Below are 13,290 nucleotides of genomic sequence, written 5' to 3'. Positions count from 1 at the left end.
TTCCTAGATAAATGGGATAATTAATATCGAAACTGTAAGTACACATCAATGTTATCACTGTTAGAGCAAGAAATATTGATATTATTGCACTTTTCCTTCCGCCTTCATCTGATGTCGGAAGCTGCATCAAAGAAACAGGCCTTCGGAAATGAGAGTCGACAGTCAGCAAAATACGTCCGATAAAAAAAAAGGCTGACCTGTCGACTCTCATGTTATGGGAGTATACAACAATATTTTGGAGAATTTTAAAAAAATGGGATAGTCTAATATATATATATATAATTTCATTTAAATTATTTTAATGGTGCTTTAGTGTGTATTGTGCATTCATTTTTTTCGTTGCGGTGGTTATGATTTAATATGAAAAGGTTATTACGATTATGTCCGATAGTGGCAAAGCGAAACTAGACTTGTGACCTATGTCCAGTATGGAGCCACAAAGTGTCAAACGTTTACGCGCCAAATTTCATCAAAACAACACCCGCAACGTTTGTCAACTGCTGTCATCTTGTAAATGAATGTTGTACTAATTATCTTATGACACTTACCCATATCTGGTTTGAAGACATGTAACTTAGCTATCCTACCGTGCGTATCATCGACTTCCGTCAACAACAAGGGCCGCCATGGCTGATGAATTCTGGCATCATGGGATAGCTAAATCTGTTACAAATCGCGCCTGAAATATGCATCAAATTCATTTTAAAACAATATTGCAATATTTTATTACGTATTTAAAATATTATGAACGAAAATCATTTGATTTTGTGTGACGTGCTTAATATTTGGAATAAATTATGATAATGAGGATACACACACTCAACACTCGTGACGTCACGTAATTAGGTCCTAAATATAAAGTATTGTTGGTGTTCTGCATGCCGAGATCATCGAGATGAAAACCGATCTTTTATAGGAATATGGAGTCCCAAAAGGTCCAGGTAAATATACATTTTCATTTATAAATTTATTTTCTATGAATTTTTATTCAAACGCGTTGAAATAATGCCCGAAATACGTACAGAAACTAGGATGTTATTTATTGAACAAGTGACCTACTATGAGAAGGGAAGGGGAAAATTTATCAGCGATTTACACACATACCGATATATCTGATTTTCATTCTTATTGCTTTTCTTTTCAGTTTGTCGGGGCGTCGTGTGGAAAACATGGACCATATACATTTTATAAAGCGTTCAAATATTTTAGAGACAATAAATTTAGAATTTTGACACTTGGAGAATTTTTCTTTCTGAAGATATTGAAAGAGGGCCCCATTTGTATAGGGGAACTTCAGTTGTTGTGGGAAAATAGTCAGGAACATCAGATTCTTGCCCAGCGTCCACGACTGTATTATCTGCCAGAACACACACCAGCAGGAAGAGAAAACTACCATGGAGAGGTATAATATTTTTATTCTTCAATTCTTACATTATTCCCCTGCGCAGATTGAAATAAATATTTTGAATGGAGTTATGTGTGAATGAATATTTCTTTCCACTTGAGTGGTTTTACACAGAACTTGACAGGCTTATATTGTGTCCAGTTATTAAGTGACACGTCCATAAATATTTAATAATGTTTTGTTCAATTCTTTTTCATCTTTTGAATTTATACAATAAAAGCATTGCATAAATTACAGGTCATGATATTGATTAACGAAAAATTATTTCATAATTAGATTTTATCATTAATCATCAAAAAATATCAATCTCTGCATTCTATTGTTGGCTGAAAGATTGTTTGTTATAGTTATGAATTTCAGTTACATGGTCTTTAATACAGCGAGAGGTAACATGAAAAAAAAATTTAACACTTGTAGATTATCACTCTGATGTGTATGTGGGGCCTCCCACGGGGGAACCAATAAAGACTCCTATCGCCTTGAAGGCATTTCTGTGATAAACAGATGTAAAAACCTCATGCCCTTGTTATTCATGTTATTAGTGGACAGGCTGTCCATGAGCCTCACGGGCGGTGTGAAAGCATGTGTGTGGTGACCGCTTACACACACGCTATTGAATGTGTAATCAGCTACTCACTTAGCAAGTTTAGAATATTTCAAAATGTATTCCATTATTTATTGAACTTTTTAAATACCCTTACAATACAATATATATGTAACAACTTTGACTTTTATTTGAAAATCTATAAGATAATTTAGTTTTGCATTACAGTTTAAATGTCTTAAATCATATTTACTCGCTTTAATCATCAAATAGATATTTCTGCCAGGCAAATTTATGATGAAACAATATCTTCTAGGTCATCACAGCGATGTTGTAAAAGCAGTAATATTATAATGTTGACTCAAGAACATGTCTTCTAAAGAGGCCAGCGTTGGGGAATTATTTTAGATCAAATTGAATAAATATGCTTTCAATTAAGACCTCATTTTTTCATGTAGAAAAAGATTAAATTTCTATTTATATACTGGAAATTACTAGCAGTACAATAATTAAGATTTTTTTTTTTTTTAATTTAGATTTCACATTGAAATGTAATGGATTTATTTTGATTTTTTTTATCCATGTATCCTATTAAGATAATAAAAATGTACATAGTTAGATATTCTATTAAGAAAATCAATGCAGTCTATGTTAAAAATATACAGCATGTTCTGTCCACATGTGGCTGATATATAATCCCGTAGCAAGGCTATATGCCTATATCCCTGAGGTAGCAAAGTACCTTGGTTATTCCAGATAACAATATTTACCCAGCTAGGATTAGTTCTGGATATGTAATCAGAAACAAATTTTCTTACTAGCATTGTTTCCGTATGAGATCTGTACGACTTCAAAATGAAATAATTCCGAATATCAAAATTGCTTTAATTAAAACTCCTTAATCGGTTGTGCTGTCACTATTTTTATAATCTCTTGTTATAATGTTGAAGGGCTTCTCCTGTGTTTTTGATCATGCAGATCTAGTTAATTTTACTCAAAACTCTAGATAATTTATGAAGCCATATTGAATTTACATAATTTCATTGATTTTACAGACACTGGCTTAAATTCTGGGAACAGCTTGAGATTTATACTCTCAATGGCAATGGCGTTCTAATTTCTTTTTTTAAATCTGCTTGTTAGATCATAGGTTTATGAGACAAGCTTTGCTTCTTAGTTGTTATTAACATGTTTACACAGTTGCAAGTAATATACCTCAACCCATTTATCAATTATGCAACGAACAAATAAAAAATAGGTGTCATGAGCATAGGCAAAGCAAGTGAAGATAAAATTATTGATCAAGTTATTTTTCCGGTTTTGTCTGATTATCATTTACAGAATGCCACGAGGCATTTCTGTTTTGCATAATGTAATATTGTCAATATCTGTATAGGTTGTAGTATAGTATAAGACCACGTTAGTATTGAGAATTTTAAAACCTTATATGATATTTTACGTAATATATATATCGAACAGGAAATAACCTTTTTGTAAAGGTTGGACTTAATCTGATTTTGTTTGCATATATAATCTAACATGCTATTACATGCCAGTTAAATATTTGTCAGGGTTGGAAGCTAAAAAATAGGGCAAGCCCTGTAACCTGATAGCTGAGAGATGTTTCCATATGCCCTATGGCTTAGGTGAGGTGTGTCTATTTTTAGGTACATATAATGATATGAGAAAATTTTTATGAATAGCTGTAGTACAAGTTTCAGATTATGTTATCATGCATAGATCAATTATAAAATATGTTTTCTGTTATTTGATTGATATGAAATCCTTGAATAGAAAATATTTTTTAAGTTTTTTTTTTAAGTTTTAAAATATCTGGAGATTTATTTCGGTCTAACTTTGTAACATAAAAATTGCTCAGAACGAATTTCGAGATTTTGAGATACTATAAGGTTGTTTATATTATAGCGTTATCAGAGCATGACTCTGTATTATGATCAATATATTTATAACAATATGATTATATTGATACCATTCATTTTATAACAATTTCTAACACGTATCCATAAATTATAATAACAGATTTTGTATACAAATCCTTGTCTCAATTGAAAATTAAACAACATTGAATTCTCTGTAGATTTGACTTAATAAAAATTACAATAATGTCGAGAGTATTTCAACACAAGATAATACCAACACATTGTCCTAATTGTTAAATATCTCGATCAATTGTAATGATTCCCTAAGCATTAAGGCATGCATTCACAAAGATTATGATCAGCAGACAATAGAACAATTTCTGTATTGGTTCGATTATGGTATTTAAAGATCGTCTTTAATTGGTGTAGAGGCAGTCAACACTTCAATGGGCCAGCATTTACACCGAGATCAGGTTTTCAAAAGGAATGTTTAGAGGAATAATAGTCCAATTCACAACAGGATCCAAAACTTCCCCGTTTTTACCCCAATTTCTCTGTTTACATTAGCAAACCCACGCATCACCAGTTTCGCAATCAGAATCTTTTGTGTTAATTTTCTCAGGCATTGAGTTTGAATGCTTTATATATTCATATAGGTATCAATTTCATGTGTTTTCAAATTAATTTGATCATTTCTTTTTTTCAAAAAATTTAAACTACATTACTTGTAATTAATGTACATGTATATAACTTTATGTGCAACATACCACAAATACACGCATTCAAATGAATCTTCATTTTGATGATTCGATGAATATTAATTTGAAATGATGTAACATTAAAATGATTAATACCCTGTTATTGTTAGTTTTAAATTTGTGTAAATCTTTTCTTTGAGATCCCATATATAGGCCGGAATTTAGGCAACTAAGTAATGCCACACACTAATTTTCTCCTTTATTGTCACGCCTGAATGATCTTAACTGACATTTTGTAATTAATATCCTCAAGGTAAATAATCGTCCTGGAGATAAACATATTCAATACAGCAACCTTCCTGTCTTTATGTGTATAAGAGACTCCACTGATGTAGTGTATTGTCAATATTTCCATTTCTGTTTGTACGCTATATAGTAACATGGGAATAATAGAAACTTTAAAAGTGAATCTCGTTTAAAAATTTAATTAATATAAAAAAACCTCTGTAAGTATTTAAATACTTTTTTAGGTAATCTTAATTAAATTAGAACAATGTGTTTAATTCAAGTTAATTTGTCTTATTGAATTCATCCAAAAGTATTTATAAGTTCTGATTATAGCTAGAGGAAAAGTCTAAACAGTTGGTAATTAGATTTTTATTCAATTTGCAGGATATACTGGGTTAGGTTTAGGCTTATTGACAAATGTGTGCTCTGACAAGCTGGCACCCTTTGGCCTTTTTCCAGAAAAGGGGTTCCCCATGGGAGAACAAAAAATATTTGTTTCAAAATAAATATTGCTTTAATAACATCTTTTCAATGCAAAATTTCAATTTAGATTGGTGGATTAACTTTTTTATAACATATTTCTGTTTTAGTTTAATTTTTGAAAATATCAAATTAAAAAAGATTGTTTTGATAATCTATTTAAATAAAAAAAAATCTATTTAGTTAAAGCTGAATCAGTTAAATAAAAGAAATGTTGGGTTTTTTTTTTTAAAACAACATGTGTTTAGAAATTACACCTGTTATTGATATGATGTTACAGATTTGATATAAATGTGTTCGAAGTTGTTGAAATTGTTTTTGTGTTCAGTATCTTTAGGTTTTAATTTATTGTTAAAGATATTGTAAAAATGCCTTTCCTGCAATACATTTCCTGAATGGATTGTACATGTGACAGGGCTGACACAGATGTTATTTCATTACACACACTCACATATATATACCCATTGAACTGAGTCTTCCACACACATTGGCATTTATACAGCCGCAACAGCCATTCACCACATCCCAAGTATGGTGTGCTTCCTGTCTTCATTTGGATTTAAACAAAATCATTTAGAAAATGATAAAATTTTCAAAAAAAAATATTTTGCAACTGTGTGAATCTGATTGACTTTACTTAAAGATAGTCTGTATGAAAACATATAAATTATTTGTTGTTATTGATGAAATTAGACAGTAAAAAGTTTGTAAAATATTAGTAGGTTAAGCTGACAATGCTTGATAGAAATGACTAGCATACACGCTAGCAAGTGTTTACACACACACAGCCACAGCTGACTACAGGGTAATATAGGTCTCAGTGTAATAGTAGCTGTGGACATGATTACCATAAACTATAAATACACATGTGTACTTAAGTAGTCCGTCTTAATACAGAGATACCAAAATATTTCTAAAGCATTCTTCATTTTGTATCAATATTACTTTTAAATCCATATTAATGAACTTTCAACACATTATTTTCAATGATAGATCACTTTCTTTCATTAAAACATGAGATAATATTGATCTGAAAATAATAAATAATTCATAAATGTTTTCACTATAACGAAATTATGTATTCTGCTACTGTTGTTATTTTGTAGTGTGTGTCTGTATTGATATATATCCATCTGTTAGAAGTAGATTTTAGAAATCTATAATTCCAGTTAGATTTTATAAATATATGTTGTCATTTATAAAGCTAAAAAAGTGTTTAATCTTGCCATAGGTGTTATTTTCCATATTTTTGTGGTCATGCATAATACAGCATTGAAGATAAATTCCTTAAAACTTAACATGTACTCTTAGCAATATAGTCACAGTTTGTTACACATTCAGAATTTTAACCATAAAACCTAAAACTGATAAAATAAAACCTGTTACATCTAAACAGGATATATATGGGACAAGACATTATTGATCACAATGAAATACAATGTGTGATAAGAAAAATAAAATAGAATTTTCAATTAGCTGATTTACTGAACTTCGACAGATCAATGATAAATTGTGGCATGAATATTTCCAATCAATGGTGTCCAATTGGTTTTTTTTTTTTTTTATGACAATATTAACATTACAGTCCTGAGAGAGAGAGAGTTATTATGTGACTATTTTAATTAACACATTTATTGCAAACATGTTTTACCACAGTATTGAACATCGATTATCAGTCCTATTAACATTGATCAATGAAAATGATTTCTTATTATAGCAAGTGTAGAGTTTTAGAAAAAATTCAAAATGTTCTGTCTTATATGAATAGCTATATACATTCCAAACACTGCACCAACCATGATTATGTATGGGGGATAACTAACGGCGCTTGAATGTCAACATGAAAGCAAAAAACAAGAACACAGGAAAACAGATTTGTGGTTTTTGTTTTACCCAAGAAAAAAAACACTGAAAAGAATCATATGTATCAATATTTGCTGCATCCATTATAACAATCTACTATAATTCTAAAATAGAAATTTTCATAATCAATATTTCGTAAACAAAATGGATCATCAAATTGACTTCTGATGCAGACTTGAATTGATGTAACATGTTTCCGATTATCAGTACACCAGTAAATGATAGCATAGACTTATGATTACAGTTGTAAGTAGTATATTAGTATGGGACTAAGATGAATTATGTACGTAGCCCTGATCAATAATAAGACTTCATACATACATATATATATATGCATGGACACAATCAATCTGGATATTTTCTTTTATGTAAGTGCTTATATTACATTATACTATGTGTATTAAACATTTCTTAGAAGAAAAAAAGGTTCTGAGTGGTATGATATTTTATGCATGAGCACAAAGGAAAAGATCAATAAGCCTTAAAACTTTTACCCCTGAAATTCAATATTGCTAATCATTTGTCAATTGCTGGCAGAGTCCATTATCAGAACCAAGGGAAGCCAGGGAAATTTGTAATTAGAAAGACAAAAAAATCCCACATGCCCGGAGAACTCTAGTGAACCTTAATGACATAGTTTCTGGTGATGATGATATTCTGACAAAATGTGCATGACAGAGAATGAAGTAATTTGCATATATTAATAAAACCAGACAGTGTTTTAACCAATAAACTGTTCAGACTGATAAATTGTTCTCTTTAAAAGTATTTCATTGATGGTGAAATATATCTACTGCATCACTTTGAGAGATGTTTAGTGGTAATGCTATACCCTGCTACACTCCCTATCAGGACTCTATATCTGAGTATGTGTCTGTGATATCTCCAGAAGAAAGTGACTGCCCTGTATGAAAGCATTGGCCTGATTGCCCACGGCTAATATCTTCACCTTCTGGGACCAGTAGATTAATTACATGTGTCTCCATCCTCTTCAGGGTTACTTATTAACAGCTAAAATGTAGAATTAACAATCTGAATTAACTGTAGATGACAGAAATTTTATGATTACGATTTTACATTATTTGAAATTACTTATTTTATTCTAATTGGCCTATGTTAGCTTGAATTTAAAGAAAAAAATGCAATCAGTATTAACGCATACAGATTGTCCAGGCCATGTCTTTGAGATTACAGATGAAATTTACCTGTTAATTATCTAAATAAGTCCATTTTTAATGACCTGCATTTTCTTTTTGATTTAAATGAATTTGATATTCCTGTTATACCAGATAGTAAAACATGCTTACAGTAAAACACATTAATAATGAACATGCTTATAACAAATTTGTGGTTACTAATAACAATTATTTCATTTCCCTGTCAATTTTCCTGTGTGATTTTGTTGGCTCCCAGAGGTTTGTTGTACCTCAATGTTTTACTATAATGAACACACTTACAACAAATTCAAGGCTATAACATGATATCTTTTCATTCCCTGTTAAAGTTCCTGTATGATGTTTTTCTTATGTGTATAACTAATATGCTTATTTTTTATAACAGTAATTTCTCAGGTCAATCCCAAGAGGTTTGTTATAACCATGTTTTACTGTAATCTATGAAGAAAAAAAAGGTTGTTGATCATCTCTCTGACAAATTTTGTACATCACTGAGAAAATGTGAACAACAATAAATGACTAACATTACACCTTAGCAGGTGTAGCCTTTTACAAATACACAAAGTGAAGTCCAGTCTAGATCTAAGACCAGACCACAGGGTCATGTTAGAGTGAAGATATGGAAATGAGGTCCGGTCACTCAGATTAGATTACAAATGGCTTAATAATGACAGCAAACCCCTAGTGTCCAGGGTTTATTTACAGGCCCATAGATGGTAAAGGCTTACAATTGTTCATGGTTAAAATCAAAAATGACCTAGCAACCAATCTAAAAAATACATTCAATATTTCATTTCCTTTTTCAATTCGACAAACTTATTGTTAAGACATATTTTGTGAAGCTTCACGTATGTAAAACATTTTACTGCTTTTAGTTGAGCATGGTTGTTTTAATCTAATATGCGTAAACGGTTATGGCGGTTATCAGAATTACGAATTCATAATTTATAATGGAAATGAATTCCAAGCAAACCATTAGAAAATATTATAAAAAGTAGCATTTGTTAACTAAAAAAAAACTTGATATACTCTAAAAATGTTTATTCTTTAACTCTACCAAAACCACTTTAATTGTTAAATGATGTCAATGGACTATACGTGTTTAAAATCTATGTGTAATCTTAAATCTAATCTATCCACGACATTATTCCTACGGCTATCTCATCTCAATACTGCCTACTTGAATGAAATATTTTAACAGTTTATGACTCATTTCTTAACTTTTTACTTAGGTCAAAAGTGTTGCTACTCCTGTAGGAACAATATAGATTATATATGCAAACCTTAGTTGATATGGGTTTTTTTATTCATTAATTAAACCCAGCTATGATACTTAAGATTTAATAGGGTTTTGCAATTTAATGTGATTGAAAAAAGTTTCATTAAACACAAAATAGTAAATTTCAGAGAAATAATTAAGCCAAAGCTTTACAAGGTTAAATGAATTGTTTATAGACCCATGAACTTTATATCATTAGTTGATTAAGTATGATGTACGTTTCAATGTACTTCGTTTTGACTTAAAATTATCCTGTTGTACACTAGCTTACAAAAACATTTTGACAAAGTGAATACTGGTGGGTTGTGCTATGATCACTGAAGCACACTGCCTACCCCAATTGAACCCAACACAATCTATTTTTAAATGTATGGCACATGCTCTATAATAAATATTTCACGAAGCTAACAATGTAACCAACAGATTTATAACTCTGACAGAATTGATTTACGTCCTGAAATTTAAAGGAAATCAACATTTAAAAATGCTTTTGATTGTGTATGTTAAATAAAGGATATTTATTGACAGGTAAAGATATCTATCAGACATAGTCATGTTTAGATGACGTAAACAAGAAATCAATTCTATTATAATTTTTTTAATTTTTTTTTTAGTTTGTCCGGGGCTAAAAAGTTTTTCAGATTCATCTTTATTTTATAAGATTTGCAGCTCTTTATGATAATTAATGGTTACAGGTAGTGTACTTTGTTTGTAAAACAAATTAAATCAGTATGCTTCCTGTACCTGCACTTCTTTATTAAAGTTTATGTGCACCAAATTAATTTATTATGAGATAGCTGTGTCTTTGGTTTGCCCTAATGCTTTAGACAAACCACAAAGGATCTCTTGTGTAAGGGATTTGAAACTTTTTTTTTTTTTTTTTTTAAATTATTGAAAATTGATACACTGACCTGGTTTGTAATAATAATACTGTGTCGGTTTTTTATTAATGGTACATTTTCGCAAACATCTCGTGATCAAAGTTATTTAGTATCTGTCTTGTCATGTAATGTACTTAATGGCAATAGTATGTGTGTACTTGTATAGTTTTACTGCAGGAATTGTGTACACTTTAGCTGTGTTCTCTGAACCATAAACGTTTTGGTATATTTATACAGTTTTTCATGCCGGTTTACATAAACTCAAACATCCAATATGATTAATGAAAGACTGCTAAAAAATATATGTACATTTACGTTCATATAACTGGTTATGGTTCTAGATATATATTACCCTTGTGAATCAACAAATAGAATAGATAATGGTACTCTAAAAAACATCAGGCCTTCTACCAAACAACAACATGCATTACATTGCATTTTCATTAAAGGTAATCAGGAGATAAAAAACGAGCCATTTAATTACACTAACAAGTAAAATTTGATTAGAATAGAAATAATCCACTTCCTCATGTAATTTGGCCGAATGGAAATCAATTTTATAAATGAATGAGGTCCAACCAGTTCAGCGAGTTTGTAATATGTATTGTGGGGCTTATTGCTTTGGCCTGGAAATCAATACATCAATAGCACAGTATAGTCTGATTCAAGGTTCAGATGAGGGCTCCCAAGGGGCATTGTCTTATATCAAACCTTAACTTTGGTTAACTAAGGTTCAGATGAGGGCTCCCAAGGGACATTGTCTTATATCAAACCTTAACTTTGGTTAACTAGGGATCAGATGAGGGCTCCCAAGGGGCATTGTCTTATATCAAACCTTAACTTTGGTTAACTAGGGATCAGATGAGGGCTCCCAAGGGGCATTGTCTTATATCAAACCTTAACTTTGGTTAACTAGGGATCAGATGAGGGCTCCCAAGGGGCATTGTCTTATATCAAACCTTAACTTTGGTTAACTAGGGATCAGATGAGGGCTCCCAAGGGGCATTGTCTTATATCAAACCTTAACTTTGGTTAACTAGGACTCAGATGAGGGCTCCAAAGGGGCATTATCTTATATCAAACCTTAACTTTGGTTAACTAGGGATCAGATGAGGGCTCCCAAGGGGCATTGTCTTATATCAAACCTTAACTTTGGTTAACTAGGGATCAGATGAGGGCTCCAAAGGGGCATTATCTTATATCAAACCTTAACTTTGGTTAACTAGGACTCAGATGAGGGCTTCCAAACCTCAAATGTAATATCAGATCAGACAAATATTTCTCAAACTTTAATGGTTTAACTATCTTAGTCAACTCTGTTTCTCTTTAAAAAAAAAAAAGATTTTTAGGTCTTCAGAGAAATTTCTTGTGATGGGTACATTATCAAATTAACATTTTGAATTCCATATACAATATAGCAGATCGAATTGAGAATGCAGGACCTATTAGTCGATGATATAAAATGCTTAACTGCTTGCATTAATGAATGATAATAGTGTATGCCAGTATCAGAAATATACAGTATTGATTTTGTTACCACTGCGTATGTTCGTACAGTGACACAGATCATTGATCATAACTGAAACATCTACAGTAATATTTTGTATAATATTGGTTATAGTAGTAAAAAGAAATTAATTAAATATTTTAACGTTAAACACTTCTGAATTCAAAACAAAAGTCAATATTTATCCAGAACAGTTGATATAACTGAAATATCTGTAACATTTATCTCGTTGTAATATTATTGATTCATATTTGAATACTACAGCAGCTTTCAAATTCTGAACATCAAGAAGTCAATATTTTCATTTCAACTGCTTTAGATAAATTATTCAAAATATGACATTACTTGCCTATCAATTTCAATGTACATTAGTACTGTAAGTACATAAGTGCTGTATTTGTAGATATTCAATAGATTTGTAACAATTTGGTTTACCTGGTCTTAGTATAATGAGACCAAGTAAGGTGTGTTGTTTGGTGTCTTTTGTGGAATCCTTCGGTGAGATAGCACTATAAAAAGGCAGAGTACTAACTACACATGAATACATATACCACAGTCTCCCAGAAGGGAAGCTAAAAAATTAAGTCAGTCTTAAATTTATACCTTTTCTGTGAATAGGATGTCAAGCCTAATAAACGATACTTTCAATGGTACATACTGTATTCAGCCCAATAAGCACTCCCAGCACCCTTTTGTATTTTTCTAAGGCCCCATTTTCACTTACCCCGGTATACTGACTTAAATACAAACTGAAACCATGAAAAGCGTGAAGTTTTCTTTATTTGATATCTTTTGTAAATTAGCTGAAGGCTAAAACTCTGTACAATAATTGTGTGAAATGTAGCCCCTCTTTGGTCCTATAAGGTGCTCCTTCAATTTTTTAACTGGCCCTGAGAGTTTTCATTGGGTTGAATATGGTATATGTATACACTGTATATTTCTTAAATAAGGTTTAACAAAGATCAGTAAACACTCCTGTATGCTAATTTAAAAAAATATGTACTGTTTTAGTTCATATAACGGTCCATATCCTGAGATTTTTCTTACCTTTGAATCAACAAATGATTTATAATGGTTCTAAAAAACGTGCTGAATCTGGTAATATACCTATAGCAACAACATGCATTACTAAAGTGCATTTTCATTAAAGGTAATCAGTTGATAAAAAATTATAAGTTTTATGAAGCTGGCATTTGTAAGCTTACAAATATTGATTCTTCTCTGTAATTTGTAGGAATGAAATACTGGTATAAATGCGCTGTAGGTCCAACCAGTTCAGACTGTTTGTAA

At 31.0% G+C, this 13,290-nt stretch overlaps 1 pseudogene; it reads left to right on the top strand.

Moving 5' to 3' along the window:
* The first annotated feature begins 431 nt into the window (after nt 1-431).
* LOC138311922 (AT-rich interactive domain-containing protein 5B-like) overlaps nt 432-13,290 on the top strand; it is a 29,944-nt pseudogene continuing 17,085 nt past the window's right edge.

The sequence above is a fragment of the Argopecten irradians genome, unplaced genomic scaffold (genome assembly GCF_041381155.1).
Source record: "Argopecten irradians isolate NY unplaced genomic scaffold, Ai_NY scaffold_0155, whole genome shotgun sequence".
Classification (NCBI taxonomy): domain Eukaryota; kingdom Metazoa; phylum Mollusca; class Bivalvia; order Pectinida; family Pectinidae; genus Argopecten; species Argopecten irradians.
Note: the sequence above shows the minus strand (reverse complement) of the source record. Positions and strands in the feature narration are given on the sequence as shown.